Consider the following 16,555-nt stretch of genomic DNA (forward strand, 5'->3'; position numbering starts at 1 on the left):
AGCTTGAGCTCTGATCAATGCCAGATGGACCATCTAAGTGTCAGGATAGCCAGATGGTTGTTTGATGGCTGTATTTGACATAGGGACATATGAAGGATCTGGTCTCTCAGATATGAGGGTTCCAAGTCATGAAGGACATTAAAGATCATAACCAGCACCTTGATCTGAACTTGGATACAAACAGACAATCAATATAACCACTTCAAAATGGGCAACATATGTTCCTGGCAGCTAGGCCTTGACATTAATTGGATTCCTACAGGTTAGACCAGTTTTATTTTCCAGATGGTCTTCAAGGGCAATCCTGTGTAGACTTCACTGTAGTAAACCAACTGTGAAGTTATAGAAACATGAGACGTCAATGAAAGAGTTATAGTATCCCAGTTTTCTCCTCAATGGAACCCAAAGAAGCTTTATAACCCCATTCCTTTCCATTTTAGTTTTGCAAGCGGGGTTAGAATGAAAATATATGACTGGTCAAAATTCACCCAGCAAGCTACCACAGCAGAGTGGGAACTGAACTTTGTGTTGTTTGTTTTGTTGTTTGTTTATTGTTGTAAATTGTATATTTTCATTTTCTGTTTTTAAAGTGCTTTACATGACATGGCTCTTTGACATGCCACCTGTGGCTCTTTCCCCCAAAATGGCACCTGGACAATATTTCAGGAAACTGCGAAGTGCCTCATTCAGTGCTGCATATATTGTTGTTGTTAGGTGCCAAGTCGTGTCCGACCTGGTCTCAATCCCACTTTCTCATAATGGGTAGAAGGGCAAGGAGGCATCTTTATGTGCAACACTGTGAGTCTCCCAGAGGTACACACCGATGAAGGGAGTAAATGTGACTCTTCTAGCAAATTGTAATTGTGAATATCCCTCTATGCAAACTGTAGAGTGAGTACCACTGTTTTAAACTATTTGTGGTAATTGTTTCTGTCTTTCAAAAGTAAAAAAAAAGTCCCCGACTCCCTAGATTTCATAACCCTGTTCTCATCAGTCCTCAACAGAACATTCTCTGTCATATAACCAACTGTCATCTCAACTGTCATTCTTCAACTGTCTCTTCTGCTTCTCCTGTGAGATTCTAAAAGCAGCCTCCCTACCCGGCTGCTGGGTTCTTGTTTAACCAATTACATCTCAGTTATCTTCTAGCTGATAGACTCCTGCATTACAGTTTCAAGCAGCAGAAATCAGTATTCATTATAAACATAATTAAAAACAGACATTTCAAACCTCTAAGGCAGGTGTCAAACAAGGTGGCCATTAGTCATTTCATTGTTCTTGGTGCAGTGGCAGCAGCTGTGAAGCTGAAGAGGATAAGCAAGCCAGCAATGGCCATGGAGAAGTGACCATCAACAAAATTTTCCTGTATTTGGGAGTCCGTGGGCCGGCATGAGCCTGCATTTCACTGTGAACATGGCCTTTGAATTCAACTATAAATAAATTATAACAGCAGCACAAAAAGCTTTAAGACAGGATCCAAGATCCCTTTCATTAGGGCTTGTTAAACTGCCTAGAATTTGATTTTTGATATTTTTAAAGGTTTCATACACCTTAAGGGTAAAAAGAGGCCTGGACTTACCGCACATTGATGTGGCAGGGGAGGCAGGTAAGAAAGATGAAGTGACCGGGGGGGGGGGGATCCCAAGGTGCACATGCAGGAAAGACCTGAGGCAGCGTGGTGCCCTGGGACTGGTCGGGGGCAGTGCATGGATGGATGCCTTGATGAGGTGCCACATGCTTCGTCCAGCCTCTTTTGCTGGGCGAAGCCACTGAGGAGCTTCCCACCCTCCTACCCTTCAGAGTTTTAGTTAATGAGTTGGCGGTTGATAGGCCGCAGTTAAAGTTCAGATTGTCGTGTTCTAGAATCATACAATTATCGAATAATAGAATGGTAAGGAACCTCCTGAGTCATCTAGTCCAACCCTCTGCACTGTGCAGGTCGCTCACAAACCTATCACTCATCCACTGTAACCTGCCACCCCCTTCAACCCTCACAGAATCACCATCTCTGTCAGATGGTTGCACCCTCTCTGGCATCCCGGGTGGACACTTCCCCGGACAGGGACTATGGCAGCAAGGGTACCCGCATTCCTGGCTGGAAATTGGAGCTATGTCTGGAGAACTGCCGCAGCTGAAGAGCAACAGCAGTCGGCTGACTTCTTTAGGCGGCTCCTGAAAACCCTGTAATGCCAAGTCTTCTGGCAAGGAATGTTGGTTAATAAAGTTTTGGCCTTATATTATGCCAACCTAAGTTGTATGAGTCTTCTCTTAGCCTGAACCTCTCACCATGGAAGTCAAAGTGCAAGAACAAAAAAAACATCAGAACAAAAGAGGTTTTGGAAACCCAGATAAAGGTTGAATTCATTGTAGAAGGATGACATTTTGTTCTTAAGGTGTGCAGAACCTTAAAAAAAATCCCTGTTAGCCTTCAATCATTAAATCAGGTTGAGGAACCCATAAGGAAACCAAAACCAAAAAAGCAACACAACCCAACCTTAACAGGTAGGAACTCAGAAGTTGAGCTGTACAATAAAATAATGTAAAACTTGTTAATTATTTATTATAGTGCACAATTTAAAACAGAATAAAATTTTTTATAAAAACTATAGAGAACTAACAGCACATAAGACCAACGTGTTTTGACCCTACTGGGTCTTCCTCAGTGGTCAGAACTGTGATGATACACTCTATATGAAAATATCTATATTAAACTCTTTATAATGTGTAGCTGAGTGGTTGAATGGGATCTGTAAATTATGGCTCCAACCAATATATGTAAATCCTTTTATCCTTTTTGGAGACCACCTCCTATGATATATGCCTAGGCTCACCACTCTTCACTATTATATTATTCTGTGCCGAGAGTGTATCTCATGTGTGTCAGAAAAAAAGCTAAAAAAAAGCCTTTTCTCTATATTTTTACATCCATTTCAGAGGGTGTGCTAGGAGATGTGTTCCACATCAATAAAATATTTTTAAATATTCTCCAGCACTCTTGGTGGAGTGGGTGACAGTTGTGTAGGCATTACTGTCAGTAACCAGTCCCCCCGCATGATTTCCAGAACTGAATGTAGCCACCGACTTTACTGGTCCTAATCATTACCATTTGGAACTGAGGCAATATTTGCTCAGGTTCTTAGAAGATGCAGACACCAGACATCTAAAACAAGATATCATTGGGCATATACAGCTCAATTAATCAACCCCCATTTTTTTTCTAGTCAAGTTTAATCTCTTGGAGAAGAGCAAAAATAAAATAATAATAAAATAAAAACATTCTTCCAGCCCAAGAGAACCTGCATTTCTCAGATTCTTCACTCCTAGCGTGTTAACCCAGGAGAGCTCAATTTCTCATTTGCTTGCAAGGGCTTTTCACTTGTCAGTACTCATTTCTGTTGCTCTGTTCAACTGCCACTGGTGTTGACAGATGTTGCGGTGACAGCCACATTAGCCTTCTTTTCTGTGTTACCGTCAAATCCACTTTAGGTCAGAGATGCAAAGTGATTGGTCCCATTGAACTTCCCTCGTCTCTTCTCCCACAGGGTGATCTTGCAGGAACATCTGTGAAAAGATAATAGCCCACACCGAGGCTAGATTTCTTGAGAGCTCATTGTATAAAAGATGGCAGGAGCAAGTAAAGGAAAACAAAATAAGATAAATGTTTGCTATTTGGTGAATAAGAAGCCCAAACAAAATTAAAGATGTTTGTAACCACTGGAGATGGTGATACTATTCCTCTATATTTCTGACAATATTTCCATAATCTTCTTCCCTTCTATCAACAGCATTTTTAATTTGCAGAGTCTTTTGTCACTGTCCTTCTGTTGACAAAAACTGAAGGGCAGGCTCCCAGAATTGATACTTGCCCTGACAATATGAAGCCTACAAGTGGGAACTCACAAGGACTTGTGAGAAGCATCTCATTATTCCCTCCCCCTCAATTTCTTCTTTCCATTTCCTGAAAGACTCCGTAGCCTTGCCCCTTTTTGTGTTTCCTTCTCTCCTTCCAGGGCTGTGAACCCGTCTTTTGGAATCATATTTGATCTTCCAGTTGCAATGACCAGCTAGGATTTCTTGCTTCAATTTGGGGAAATCCTGGAAAACTGGAGTTAGAGCCCAGGGAGGGTGAGATTTGCAGAGGGGAGCAGCTTCAGAAGGGTTTAATGCCTGGGGCCATTCCGCACGAGTTCAAAGTAGCAGAAGGCTTACAAATGGTAAACGCTACTAATTTGCCGTTACACATGACGTCGGACACAATCTGCAACAGTCCTGCAACACTAGGGCTTAAATCGCTTAGTTGTAGCGATTTTTGGTGAATCCAGAAAAGTGGATTCACCCTCAGAAAATCGCTACACTCCTGCCAACAACCTGCAACACTTGCGAAAAAAACACTTGCGTTCTCAATGTAGCAGCTGCAACAAAGTCCCTCCCCCTGGCTCTCCCCTCTGAACTTCCGGCGAAGCGATCACCATTTTTTTTTTCCTCGGAGCGATTGGGGAAAGCAACGAACAAGCGAGGCTTCATTCACCTGGCGAGGCTTCTCCGGCTACAGTCCCTCCACATAAGTGCTTTAATGCTCCCCTAAGCCCCCAAGCACAACACAGCCCCCTGTTTGCAAGTTCCCTTTATTTTTGGCCGAAAATCACGCCCGTGCGGGGGGGAATTTTTTTCCACTTGGGGGAGCGTGGTAACAATGACTCACCAGCTCACATGCCTGCTAGATGGATCTCTACGTTAGGAAGAATTAAGGCATATTCGTTGCAATGTATGTTTTTCGTTTTTAAGCCTGTGCTTAAAGGGAAAGGGGCTTTTCCGGAGCATGATAACAAACGGCCATTGGCTGTTCATTTGATTGACAGCCAGGGGTGGGAACAAGCACAGAAAAAATTGCTTCCTTTCTAGCGATTTTTGCGAGACCGGAAACATGTGGGGAATGAATGAAACGCTACTGAATTCCACTACAAATGCAGGTATGCAGAATGCCAAGATTCCACTATTAAAAATAGCGTTTCCGCTTTGTGGAATCTATTGGCAACATTGGTCCTTGTGCGGAAAGACTCCTGGTATTCACCCTCCAAAGCATCCATTTTCCCCCCCACAGGAACTGATCTCTGTTATCTGAAGAGCTCCAAGAAATGTCCAGTCACCACCTGCAGATTACGAATCCTAGCTGCCATAGAGGAAATGGCTGTTTTGGAGGGTGGAGTGTATGGCATCATACCCCTCTGAGTGTCTCCCCTCCTGAAACACCAGAGTCCCAAGACTTCACCAGCCAAATTTACAGGAATTTTCTAACCAGGATTTTTCTAACCTGGATCCTTTCCCAACTGCCAACCTAACTTTACTTGCACCTCTATCTTAAGCTCCCCCCATCCCCGAAAGTCTCTGCCTAGGAAAACTGGGGTCAATTTGTATGATGCCAGCCACTGGGCTAGACTCACTTGCATGGAAAGGAATCCTCAAGAATCATGGGGTGGTAACTCACTTTCTCCTATATCCCGCTTTCCACAGTATTTTCTTTCCCCCTCCCTCTGGAAACCCCCATATCCCCCTTTCCCTGTCTCATTCTGACAATCTAAGACATTCACATACTTATGTTTTATCTGCCTCCCATCTTTGGCTATTTACTTACTTCATGTATACCCCTCCTTTCTCTACAATGGGGACCAAAGCAGCTTACAATCATAGAATCATAGAATCATAGAGTTGGAAGGGGCCATACAGGCCATCTAGTCCAACCCCCTGCTCAACGCAGGATCAGCCCAAAGCATCCTAAAGCATCCAAGAAAAGTGTGTATCCAACCTTTGCTTGAAGACTGCCAGTTAGGGGGAGCTCACCACCTCCTTAGGTAGCCTATTACACTGCTGAACTACTCTGACTGTGGAAATTGTTTCCCTGATATCAAGTCTATATCGTTGTACTTATAGTTTAAACCCATTACTGCGGGTCCTTTTCTCTGCAGCCAATGGGAACAGCTTCCTGCTCTCCTCCAAGTGACAACCTTCCAAATACTTATCATGTCCCCTCTCAACCTCCTTTTCTCCAGGCTGAACATTCCCAAGTCCCTCAACCTACCTTTGTAGGGCTTGGTCCATTGACCTATGGGACTATGACATCTTGTGATTTTGATGTGATGCCCCTGTTGATACAGCCCAAAATGGCATTTGCCTTTTTTACCGCTGCATCACACTGCCTGCTCATGTTTAGCTTACAATCCACAAGTACCCCAAGGTCTCGTTTACACACAGTGTTACCTAGAAGCATATGCCCCATCCAGTAGGCATGCTTTTCATTTTTCTGACCCAGATGAAGAGCTTTACACTTATCTTTATTAAATTGCATCTTGTTCTCATTTGCCCATTTTTCCATTGTGTTCAGATCTCGTTGAACTTTGTCTCTATCTTCTGGAGTATTTGCCAGTCCTCCCAATTTGGTGTCATCTGCAAACTTGATGAGTAGTCCCTCCACCCCCTCATCTAGGTCATTAATAAATATGTTAAAAAGTACCAGACCGAGCACCGAGCCCTGAGGTACCCCGCTACTCGCCTCCCTCCAGTCTGATGAAACACCATTGACAACAACTCTTTGAGTGCGGTTCTCTAACCAATTCCCTATCCACCTAACTATCTGAAAATCCAGATGGCAGTCCTTCAATTTATCCATCAGAATATCATGGGGAACCTTATCAAAAGCATTAGTAAAATCCAAGTAAACAACATCAACCAAATTTCCACGATCCAGCAAACCTGTTACTTGGTCAAAAAAGGAAACCAGGTTGGTCTGAGAGGACCTGTTGGAGACAAATCCATGCTGACTTCCTTGGATCACCAAATTGTCCTCCAGATGTTTGCAGATCGCTCCCTTTAATATCTGCTCCATTTTCTTCCCTACAACAGAGGTCAGACTCACACAACAGAGGTCAGACTCAACAGAGGTCAGACTCACACAACAGAGGTCAGACTCCCAGTCCAAATAAAACCCAGTTAAACCCAATTAAAACTCTCTGGACATAAAAATACAACAAACAGAACTACAAACCAGAAAACCAGAGCATGGCAGTATTCAGATCCCAACCTCCCCCCACTAACAATTAAGTTAGGGATGAGAAGAGGGAGCATAGATGAAAGATGCTCTATTGCTACCCCTCTATGCACTGGGGGGCTCAATAGGACCTCTCACCGCAGTGGCCTCATCCATAAATTTGGTGGAAGAATTCCATTTTGCAGTCCCTGCGGAACGCCGAAGGCTTCCACAGAACCCGCAGCTCTCCACGAGCTCATTCCACCAGGTGGGGGCCAGGACCGAAAAGGCACTGGCCCAGGTTGAGGCCAGGTATGCCTCCCTGTTGCTGGAGACAAATAGCAAGTTTGTACCCACAGAGAGTAAAGCTCGGCAGGGAGTATGGGGTGAAAGGCAGTCCCTCATATATGTGGGTCCCAGACCGTGAAGGGCCTTAAAGGTCAAGACCAAACCTTGAACCAGATCCATGTATCAACTGGAAACCTTAGCCCAGGATAACTTTGGGCCCAACCCACAGCAGGCTCAGGGGCAGGAACAAGTTAGGTCATTAAGAGAAAGCAGCTGTGCCTTGTGGAAGCAGGGATTAGCCCCACTTCCATATGACCATCCTCTCGGCATTTTCCACCCATGTGGAACTGGCCCATAAGAATCTGCAGCCCACAGGATGGGAAGAGGGAATCAGGAGTAATGAGATAATTTTCTAGAACATTCCAGCAAGAACACATCCTGAGACTGGCTGCACAAAATTATATAATTGAACTAAGAGCCTCAAGAAAAAAAATAGCTTGGATTATGTTGGACTAAAGGCCTGGAATATGTTGAGACCACAACACAGGGAATGTTTGGACAACTTTAGGATTGTAAACTGGTTTTAAATGTGTTAGGTCATTAAGAGAAATTTTCATGTTTTGCATCGCTGTATGATTTTAGAACCTCTTGTGGCGCAGGGTGGTAAGGCAGCTGACATGCTGTCTGAAGCTCTGACCATGAGGCTGGGAGTTTGATCCCAGCAGCTGGCTCAAGGTTGACTCAGCCTTCCATCCTTCCGAGGTCAGTAAAATGAGTACCCAGCTTGCTGGGGGGTAAACGGTAATGATTGGGGAAGGCACTGGCAAACCACCCCGTATTGAGTCTGCCAAGAAAACGCGAGAAGGCGTCACCCCAAGGGTCAGACATGACTCAGTGCTTGCACAGGGGATACCTTTACCTATTATTTTAGAGATGTATGTTGCCCAAGTTTTTTTCTGAAATATTATTCAATTAAATTACACACACACACACACAAGGATTGATTTCTTGTGCACACTAGCCCTGAGAACCCACAAAGATCAGGCCTGGACTCATTCACAACTATTTGTTTATTTATTTGTTTGTTTAATTGTTTATTTATTTTTAAGATACTTGAAATTGGGTGATCTTTTAAGAAAAATCAGAAGAGAGTCCTCACATTTTCTGTTCAGCATTAAAGTGCTGACAATCCCATATCAAATCTGCACCAATCATCCCCTCACCTCATTAATTAATTTACCATAATTCGCCAAGGATAATAAAATACTCTAGAAGGTGTCAGTCATCTCCATGCCCATCACCTTCCCTGATAAATTTCAGAATCTCTGCTTATAACGTCTTATGGTTCTTGTTCCTACCAGTTCAACCACAAAGCATTAAGCAATTATCAAGGAGAAATGAGCCAGCATCAGGAGTCATTAACTGGTTTGTAGTTTAATGATCCAGGACTCCCATCAGTCTGAGGCCCTGGTGACAATTGCACAGGGTTTAATGCTTTCTTCTCACAGCTTATTAATAAAATATTTTTAAAACATGAAAAACTGGGAGAGACAGAACTGGGCTCAGGTATGAAAGTTGCTGCTCTCCTATCTATCATTTATCTATTATCTATCATCTGGTTTTCCACCTGATTATAAAGGCAGGTTAGGGGATGTAATGCGATCAGACAGCATAAAGGAATCAGTGAACAATGCAATAAGATTAGGATTACAGAATTACTTACCATTCATCCATTGAGTGTATTTTGTGCAAGCACACACTGGCACAGTGCAGGCTAGCTGCAGAGAAGGACTTTCTAATTGAGAAATATTAGATGGGAGTGCCTGTCCTACAACATGCATAGTGGTGTTTTCCTGCCAAAACCATCATGTGCCATGGATGGAAAAGTGCCCATATCATCATCATGTACATAAAAATGAGGAGTTCCATATCATCATCATGTACATAAAAATAATTATGTAACACAGGGTATATGAAACAAAAAGCATTTCTCTCCATTTCTCCTTTCATCACAATTTTCAAAACACTATAAAATCTAATAATGCTACTGTTGGGGTACATTTATATTCAACTTTTTAAAATTTCAAAGTCCATAACTAATCAATTTTACACCTACATTACTGATTTCATCTTGACTACACATTTATTTATTTTTAGACTTATATACCGCTGCTCTCAAAGACTCGCGGTGATTTACAATAAAACAATAAAAATAATACAAACAATATAACCCCTAAAAATATCTCCTGACACATTAAAAGATGGCTGTACATTAGAGTTAACTCCCCACCCCCTGTCCAGCTCATGGTCAGGAACTCTTTCAGTAGGAATGAGGGTCCTGATTAGGGTTGCACGCTTTGGCGCCCGAAGCAGCCGTTCACTCCCGCCGCAGCCAGTGCCACGCCGTGGGGGGGGGGGAGCCGTTGGTATGCCGGTAGGCGCACACATGCAGGCACAGACTTCAGAGGATCCCCTGATGGTAACTCCAGGACATCAACCTGGACTCAACCATATACCTGGCAGAAGAGCTCCATCTTGCAGGCCCTGTGAAAAGCTGATAACTCCAACAGGGCCCTCAGTTATTCTGGCAGCTTATTCCACCAGGCCAGGGCCTGGACGAGGCGGGGCAAATGTCCCAGGGCCCTGGGACAACCAGCGAATTCGTTCCCACAGAGCAGAGTGCCCTGCAAGGAGCATAGACAGGCAAGCAATCCCACAAATACATATAGCCCAAGCCGCATATAGCCTTAAAGGTCAGCACCAATACCTTAAACTTGATCCGGAAGCAGACTGGTAACCAATGAAGATGACACAACACTGGCTGAATGTGGGCCCTCCAAGATGTACCAGTGAGGACCCTAGCAGGTTGTTTCATATTTTGTTCTGTACCAGCTGTAATTTCTGGGTCAAAGTAGGCCCGGATAGAGCAAGTTACAGAAGTCTAACCTCGAAATGAGTGTTGCATGGATCACTGTGGCCAGATGTTCAGAGGGCAGGTAGGGTGCTAGTAGCCATGCTTGGCACAGATGATAAACCCATTCAGGCTATCTTTGTGACCTGAGCCTCCATAGAAAGGGAGGCATCGAAGATCACCCCCAAATCCCTGGCAGGTGGTACAGGTGTCAATTGCACCCCAGGCATGGGAAGCGTGCTTCCTGATCCCGCCCTTGTAAATAATAATTTAGTATTATAATATATTTTTATATATTATATTTTGCCACCTATGCCTAATGAATGTAGCTTTTAACAATAAGTAATATATCAGAGTACCATATACAAATCTGTAATATATAGTAAGAATACAGAATACTTCTGTTCAGGGCACACTTTATACATTTCTGTTCTTGTTCTGCTTTGGCATTGCAGTACATTGACACGTGTTACAATGCGTTCATACACAGTTTTTAAACTGTTTCTTCTTCTAGGTTTATCTTTTGCTTGCATAATAACAACGCCTTGAATCTTGATGCTTTATCATGATGAGCTTCAGGGGTGAACTGTTGACAGAGCCAGCAAGTAGAAAGGCTGCAAGACTCACGCAGGGACAGGAGAAACAGTGAGTGCACATCTGTCTGATTATTGTTGTACTGCACCGAGTACATTCTTAAAATAAAGGATTCAGTGTCATTTTAAAAGTAATTTCCCCCCTTTCCTCTTTATCAGAAGCAGATGAAGAGAGATAGATAAGGTGATGTGGGAAGAGAGAAAATTCTTTTACGTATGAGCGAGTCCCAGTGGGCTGCATGGAAGGCCAAAGATGAACAATGCAAATGACAAACCATCTAAGGCCAGGTATACAATAGACAATGTCGAGAGTGGACAATGAGAACTAAGACAATGCAGAAAAAGCAAAGTGATACCTACAATAATCATTGCTGTGCAATAGTTTTTTGTGTAAATCAGAATTTACCACTCCATTGATGCAAAGTAGCACATGCGCACACAGACACTAGCAGCTGCCTGACCCTTTCTGTACGATTCTGGAGCCCTTCCAAAATACCTAATGGGTATTGTGACTGAATTCTTTCCACACAGCTATTGTCATGTGTGCTGAGCTGGCTAATCAGTACAAAGTTCCCTATCAAACAATCTGTTCAGCATTGTGATTTTTATCTCCCTGTAGGTGATGCTTGATCTCAGGCCTTCTAGGATTTGCAGTTCTGATGTTTACACATTTCATCCTTTACTAATGGATGCTTTGCCAAGGGAATTACTGCCCTCCCCCACTAAAAAAAAAAAAAAAAACAGCCAAAACTTCCGTGTGGAATGGCAGAGTTAAAGTCCTATGTGATTAGTGACAGCAGCCCCTTCTCTCCAGCACACAGAAATAACCCCAGATGGTTAATCAGGCTGTATTCCAGAAACTAGAGTACCAAATGCAGCTTTTCCTCTTCAGTGAGTCACAGCGAGACTTGATTCTACAGTGGGTCTCAGGAAACACATGTGTTTGACAATAGAATTAACACACTTTGGATGGAAGGGAGAAATAGCTTGTGCATATAATGCTTAAATTTATATCCCTTCTTTGAACTCTAGATCTATAATCATAGACCACTGCATCTTTTAAAACTGTGAATGGACAGCACATAGCCAATAACTTCAGTGTCCCAAACAAGAGCCATAATGTTTCAAATAGAAATCTAATGATCCATAATGTTTAGACTTTATGGGAGAAGGGTCCCCTTCAACTGCTAAAAGGGCTGTATTGGAGATCACAGGACCTGCATGGACAAAAGTCTGGAATGGAATGGAGTTTGAAGAAAGGAGAACTGGGCAAAATTGAATGACAAAGATGATTGGCTCCAACCCATTGTCTGGAATAGGTTTCATGTAACTGCTACTTTATGTTACACACACACACAGAGATTTTAGAAATAATTAATTACCTTGCTTCACTGAAGTAAGCATACAATAAAATAAAAGCATACGATAAAATAGGGTGGGAGGGTGGGGAAGCAGGCAGAAGTGAAGAGGAGAGAGGAGGGAAGGCATGGGAGTGCCTGTGTTTATATAGCCACTGGGGATGGCCCCAGCCTAGCCCTCTTCTTGCATTACTTGCATAGCCAGTACTCACATAGCACAACATCTGGCCACACTGCTTCTTCTGCTGCTGGGGTCAGCCGCTGCAGTAATCCGTGGTCTGGTTGCGAGCCAGCAGCCACCTTTGCCTGGCAGGCTGAGTCTACTCTACAAAGGACCTATGCACAACATCATTTTTGCTTACAGCTCTATTATCGTGCATATGAGCATTGGCATCAGACCAGGGGCAGATCCAGCTCCAGTATGGTTCGGACCAGCAGGCTACCCATGAGGACTGAGTCAAGCTCCCCCTAATCACCACACCTGCTGGGCCCACAGAAGCATGGTATAGATGGGTACCCTACAGGTGTCAGTCTCTATTAGATTGCCCACCATCGCCCGCATGGCGAGGCAGCCCTCTCTGTGACTGAAGAGGCTGCAGCTCCACATGCACCCAGCCTCTTATGTAGGCCCCTGAACCTAGTAGAGCCCGGAATGCAGGCATGGGCTCTATAAGCATGGATTCACCCCACCAGAATAACTGCCATTGAGCGGGGCAAAAACTGGGTAGTAAGAAAAGTGATACTTGGCATTCTGTTGCCCTCTTTAGCCATTGCATTGATTTCTGAATACAACTAATTTGTTGTTATTAATTTGAGTCACATCTTAAGATAACAACCTCCTAAACCCAACTCTGACTTTTTTGTATACTGTTAGAGAAAACCTTTGCATTTTAACAAGCATACATCTCTTTGTGCAATCATAATACTACATAGTGTGCAAAGGAATAATAATAAAATGGAATCAGTCAAAAACAGCTTCTAGAGATAGATTTTTTTTTCAGGGCCTTGCTAGGCCTGGAAACCCGACTTTCCTTGTACCACTGACAGGTGCCTGTTTTTAATCTAGATTTCTATTTTGCTGGTTATTAGGGTCCCCCCACCCCTTGGCTAGGTTCTTATTGCTAGCCTAAGCCATTTAGAGATGAGAGAACAAGCCTCCAATGAATTTTACTGAAATGGTAAAAAGAAATACAATATGTGATTGAATACATATTGATCAAATAGTAAATGTGAGTATGATAGATGGGAAACCCAAAATGTAGCAAAAATAGGGAATGACTAACAGAAGTATAAGAGGTATTCTGTCAAGCTTTCTTTGTTCGGGTGGAGTATGTGTTTTCTTAAAATGCTTGGTGTATGTGAACATTAGAATATGCTTGCTTTATAAATGATATTTGCAATGAAATGGCTTTCTTGAGGGGGAAGCAATACTTCTTTTGCAGAAGGTGAACCTGCTTTTCCCCCTTCTCCATGGAATTGTGGTAAAGAAAAGGTGACAGATAAAGGGAATCTACATGATCTAGAGGGCCTCTCGTGGCACAGAGTGGTAAGGCAGCAAACATGCAGTCTGAAAGCTCTGCCCATGAGACTGGGAGTTCAATCCCAGCAGCCGGCTCAAGGTTGACTCAACCTTCCGTCCTTCCGAGGTTGGTAAAATGAGTACCCAGCTTGCTGGGGGATAAACAGTAATGACTGTGGAAGGCACTGGCAAACCACCCCGTATTGAGTCTGCCATGAAAACGCTAGAGGGCATCACCCCAAGGGTCAGACATGACCCGGTGCTTGCACAGGGGATACCTTTACCTTTACCTTTACCTTTACCTTTACCTTTACATGATCTAGATTCTAGAAACTATTAACTGAAATACAACATTAGCCCTTATTGGACATTCTGAAACTGAATAACAAAGGAGATCAAGCTCGTAGCAGGCAACACAGCCCTGTCAGTGTGTGTTTATTGGTACACATGAATGGAGCATATACATATGATGTAACTTTCTGCAGAAGAATTAATGTGGACTCTATTTATAGAACAGAAGCATTTGAATACCTGCTGCTAGACAGTGCCTATCAGTGTTATCCTAAACAGAGTTACATGCTTGAAATCCCATCAATCTCAATCTATTCATATTTATTCATGTATCATTAGATCTAATTATGAACATGCCCCCAAAAGTAGATGGCAAAATAGACAGACCTAGGCCATCTGCAGAGAAGCAGGATTTTTGTTGGGTTGAAGGTTTTCACCATTGGAATCAACTGACTCTTGTTGTTGTCTTTGGTTGTGAGGCTGTGTTCTTGTCCTTTTTGCTCTGAACATTTTGCCTGCATCTGTGGCTGGCATCTTCAGATGACTGTCACAGCAAGATGTGAGAGATGCACCTTGCTGTGACAGACCTCTTAAGATGCCAGCAGCAGATGCAGGTAAAACGTTCAGAACAAACATGACCAGAACATAGCCCCACTACCCGAGAAAACTACAAAAGCCAAGGGGGATTTTTCTTTGAGCCCCTCCCCCCTCTCCCAGGTTTACAGAAAAAAAAATCTGAAAAGTCAAATCAAAGGCAACATGGATTTACAAAGTGCTTAATTTAAAGAACAAATTAGAACACATAGAATCCTAGAATCATTATGACATGATGGCATGTCATGAGGTCAACTGCTATTTTGGGAATTGCCTGGCTCAATTCAGGTGGGATTGGTGGAGTGATGGCTACTGGAATAGAGAGAGGAAAAAAGGAAGTGGCTGGAGGTAGAGGGCTTTGAGTACCAGAGATGTTTGGGCTGGCTGCAGTCCCTGGCCAGTTTGGCATTATCCCAGATAATATGGGGATAGGGGAGAAATCAGTGGCTGGAGGAGTATGGCTCTCAGTGCCAACTTTATTTGAACTGGGAGGGAGGCTGTAGGCATCTGTGGGCTCCCTCCCAGCCAAAACACAGTTACATCCACATGTTGCAGATAATGGGCTTCCATTGGATTATAGCAGAATTTCACAACCAGATTTTCCTCAGTGGACAAGATAAATTAGCTACAAATTTCTACAGAACAACGGTTATCCAGTGATGTGTGAACACAGCCTAGGACTTGTATTGGGAGGATTTATTTGCCATTGCTGGGCTCTTGGTATTCATGGATGTAACATCTGGAAAGGGCAATATGATATCCCTCAGAGGCAAGATTTTCCTTGCCTTCTGTGACTGTCAATCTCATAGTCTGTTTCCTTTTTCCTGAAGAATTCTGGCTTTCCCACCCTGTCATATTATAGTATTTGACCATTTACTCAGCCCAAAAACCTGAGGGAAAGAATGGGTACCCTCTTTAACTTACATGACTTAAATGTCACCCAAGAAGTTTTTAATATTCCAGATTAATAAAAAGAAAAAGGATTAAACACAGACAGTAAAATCAGAGGTTGAAGATTTCAGAAGTAACTCAATTGATAGTGCTTTGAGGTAGAATCTGTATATATACAGACGTTAGTTCTTATGTTTCAGGATAATGAGAATACCTCGAGCTAGGCTGAATCTGCATGGAGCTTTTATTCCAATCCCAGGTCGATTCAATCCCTGCCATCTACACTGAATGTGATTTCCATTTTGACTGATTTAAATTTTCCCTCTGCAACAAGCATGATTGATCTGGAGTGACCCTACCTTTTTTCTGCAATATCCTGGAGTGGATATAACCCTCGATATTTGGAAAATTTGTATGACTAAAGGTGCAGCTCTCTGCTTGTCCTGAACTAACTTGCTGCCTCGAGCTTCCAACACTGTAGAAAAGCCCTGATTGGCCAGAATGTCAGTTCAAAGGCTTCCTCGTTCCCATGTTGCAAGACTTCCCTTAAAGGAGAAGCCCTAACATCTCTTGGCAGAAAGTCCAGAAACCCTAACTTTTCTTGGCAGATATTAGCCTCTTGGATTTATTCCCCCTCCTCTGCTGTCTCCAATCCTCTCTCCCCCTTCAAGAAAAGAAAGAGGCCCCTGCTGTGCTTGCCCCTCCCCCCATTCTGTGCTTTCATAATCACATGCAGAACACTTTTCTGTTTCAATGGGGATGGGGATAGAGGAAGACCCGAGTTCAAATCGATCAGAATTCAGCAGGATCCACAACGGAATAAACAAAGTAAGTGCAGAGTCAGCCCTATTCACAGTAACTTAAATCTTTGTTGAGAGGTTTTTGTTTCAGTGTTTTCCCAAACAGTCCAGTATACTTTCTTTGAGTATTTTCTGACTCTTTGGTTTCCAGAAAGCTGGTACACTTTTTCCAGTACCCAACCCTGTTCTCTTGAAATACCATTACTTGTCTTGAGTTTTTAGCTGAGTCATAAGGCATTTTCTAGCCATATCAGACAAGTTCTTGCCAGTTATTTCTTCCAGGCCAGAC

This window comes from Paroedura picta, chromosome 2, assembly GCF_049243985.1.
Source record: "Paroedura picta isolate Pp20150507F chromosome 2, Ppicta_v3.0, whole genome shotgun sequence".
NCBI classification, from domain to species: Eukaryota; Metazoa; Chordata; class Lepidosauria; order Squamata; family Gekkonidae; genus Paroedura; species Paroedura picta.